Raw genomic sequence first — 2500 nt, 5'->3', positions numbered from 1 at the left:
TGCGGGGCCGGTCGGAGCGCACCCTTTTCTCGGTGGCTGGCGGGCGAGAGAGTGCTGCGTCGCCGGCATCGGCGTCGAAAGAAGCCGAGCCGAAAAAAGTTAAAGTACAAACGTGCAAGCATACTAGCCTAACCCTAGGTAAGGCATGTCAGAGCGAAAGACAGTAATTTCGAATGAGCCAAGAAAGAGCGGTGCGGGGCCGGTCGGAGCGCACCCTTTTCTCGGTGGCTGGCCGGCGAGAGAGTGCTGCGTCGCCGGCATCGGCGTCGAAAGAAGCCGAGCCGAAAAAAGTTAAAGTACAAACGTGCAAGCATACTAACCTAACCCTAGGTAAGGCATGTCAGAGCGAAAGACAGTAATTTCGAATGAGCCAAGAAAGAGCGGTGCGGGGCCGGTCGGAGCGCACCCTTTTCTCGGTGGCTGGCGGGCGAGAGAGTGCTGCGTCGCCGGCATCGGCGTCGAAAGAAGCCGAGCCGAAAAAAGTTAAAGTACAAACGTGCAAGCATACTAGCCTAACCCTAGGTAAGGCATGTCAGAGCGAAAGACAGTAAACTCGAATGAGCCAAGAAAGAGCGGTGCGGGGCCGGTCGGAGCGCACCCTTTTCTCGGTGGTTGGCGGGCGAGAGAGTGCTGCGTCGCCGGCATCGGCGTCGAAAGAAACCGAGCCGGAAAAAGTTAAAGTACAAACGTGCAAGCATACTAGCCTAACCCTAGGTAAGGCATGTCAGAGCGAAAGACAGTAAACTCGAATGAGCCAAGAAAGAGCGGTGCGGGGCCGGTCGGAGCGCACCCTTTTCTCGGTGGCTGGCGGGCGAGAGAGTGCTGCGTCGCCGGCATCGGCGTCGAAAGAAGCCGAGCCGAAAAAAGTTAAAGTACAAACGTGCAAGCATACTAACCTAACCCTAGGTAAGGCATGTCAGAGCGAAAGACAGTAATTTCGAATGAGCCAAGAAAGAGCGGTGCGGGGCCGGTCGGAGCGCACCCTTTTCTCGGTGGCTGGCGGGCGAGAGAGTGCTGCGTCGCCGGCATCGGCGTCGAAAGAAGCCGAGCCGAAAAAAGTTAAAGTACAAACGTGCAAGCATACTAGCCTAACCCTAGGTAAGGCATGTCAGAGCGAAAGACAGTAATTTCGAATGAGCCAAGAAAGAGCGGTGCGGGGCCGGTCGGAGCGCACCCTTTTCTCGGTGGCTGGCGGGCGAGAGAGTGCTGCGTCGCCGGCATCGGCGTCGAAAGAAGCCGAGCCGAAAAAAGTTAAAGTACAAACGTGCAAGCATACTAACCTAACCCTAGGTAAGGCATGTCAGAGCGAAAGACAGTAATTTCGAATGAGCCAAGAAAGAGCGGTGCGGGGCCGGTCGGAGCGCACCCTTTTCTCGGTGGCTGGCGGGCGAGAGAGTGCTGCGTCGCCGGCATCGGCGTCGAAAGAAGCCGAGCCGGAAAAAGTTAAAGTACAAACGTGCAAGCATACTAACCTAACCCTAGGTAAGGCATGTCAGAGCGAAAGACAGTAATTTCGAATGAGCCAAGAAAGAGCGGTGCGGGGCCGGTCGGAGCGCACCCTTTTCTCGGTGGCTGGCGGGCGAGAGAGTGCTGCGTCGCCGGCATCGGCGTCGAAAGAAGCCGAGCCGAAAAAAGTTAAAGTACAAACGTGCAAGCATACTAACCTAACCCTAGGTAAGGCATGTCAGAGCGAAAGACAGTAATTTCGAATGAGCCAAGAAAGAGCGGTGCGGGGCCGGTCGGAGCGCACCCTTTTCTCGGTGGCTGGCGGGCGAGAGAGTGCTGCGTCGCCGGCATCGGCGTCGAAAGAAGCCGAGCCGAAAAAAGTTAAAGTACAAACGTGCAAGCATACTAGCCTAACCCTAGGTAAGGCATGTCAGAGCGAAAGACAGTAAACTCGAATGAGCCAAGAAAGAGCGGTGCGGGGCCGGTCGGAGCGCACCCTTTTCTCGGTGGCTGGCGGGCGAGAGAGTGCTGCGTCGCCGGCATCGGCGTCGAAAAAAGCCGAGCCAAAAAAAGTTAAAGTACAAACGCGATGCTAATGAGCGAGCCGTTGTCTCGACTAATATGTAGGGGGCGTTCGATCGAGCGTCTGGCTTGAGCGCTTGTCGGCCTAGCAGAACGGTCGCATTGTTATGCCCGGGTTTTAGGCACCGCTGCAGGCGGCCGGCAGAGCTCTTGTTTGTGCGAAACTGAATGGATCGAGCCCGAGAGAGGGCGAGCAAAGAAAAAACGCAAATCGCTCCGCCTGGCACTGCCGGCGAGAGCGTGGACGTCGCGGCCAGCGACTGTCGAAGCTGAGTACGGCCGCAGGCGATCGCCTCGGTCTTAAACGAATGCGACGAGCACGCGCCGGGCGGCCCAGCAAGGGCCGAGCGCAGCTGTCGCAGCTATCTGGTTGATCCTGCCAGTAGTGATATGCTTGTCTCAAAGATTAAGCCATGCAGGTGCAAGTACGAGTTCTCGTAAAGCGAAACTGCGAATGGCTCATTAAATCAGT

General features: G+C 56.7%; 1 non-coding gene across 1 annotated transcript in view; it reads left to right on the top strand.

The window, feature by feature from the left end:
- Positions 1 to 2391: 2391 nt before the first annotated feature.
- The window catches only part of LOC144413336 (small subunit ribosomal RNA), a 1810-nt gene continuing 1701 nt past the window's right edge, over positions 2392 to 2500 (top strand). Inside the window, exon 1 of the ribosomal RNA XR_013469370.1 lies at positions 2392 to 2500. This exon is cut by the window's right edge and continues 1701 nt beyond it. This is a non-coding gene — a ribosomal RNA (small subunit ribosomal RNA).

Source organism: Styela clava, chromosome 15, assembly GCF_964204865.1.
Source record: "Styela clava chromosome 15, kaStyClav1.hap1.2, whole genome shotgun sequence".
Taxonomy (NCBI): domain Eukaryota; kingdom Metazoa; phylum Chordata; class Ascidiacea; order Stolidobranchia; family Styelidae; genus Styela; species Styela clava.
The sequence above is the reverse complement of the archived record's forward strand: the minus strand, read 5'-3'. Positions and strand labels throughout refer to the sequence as shown.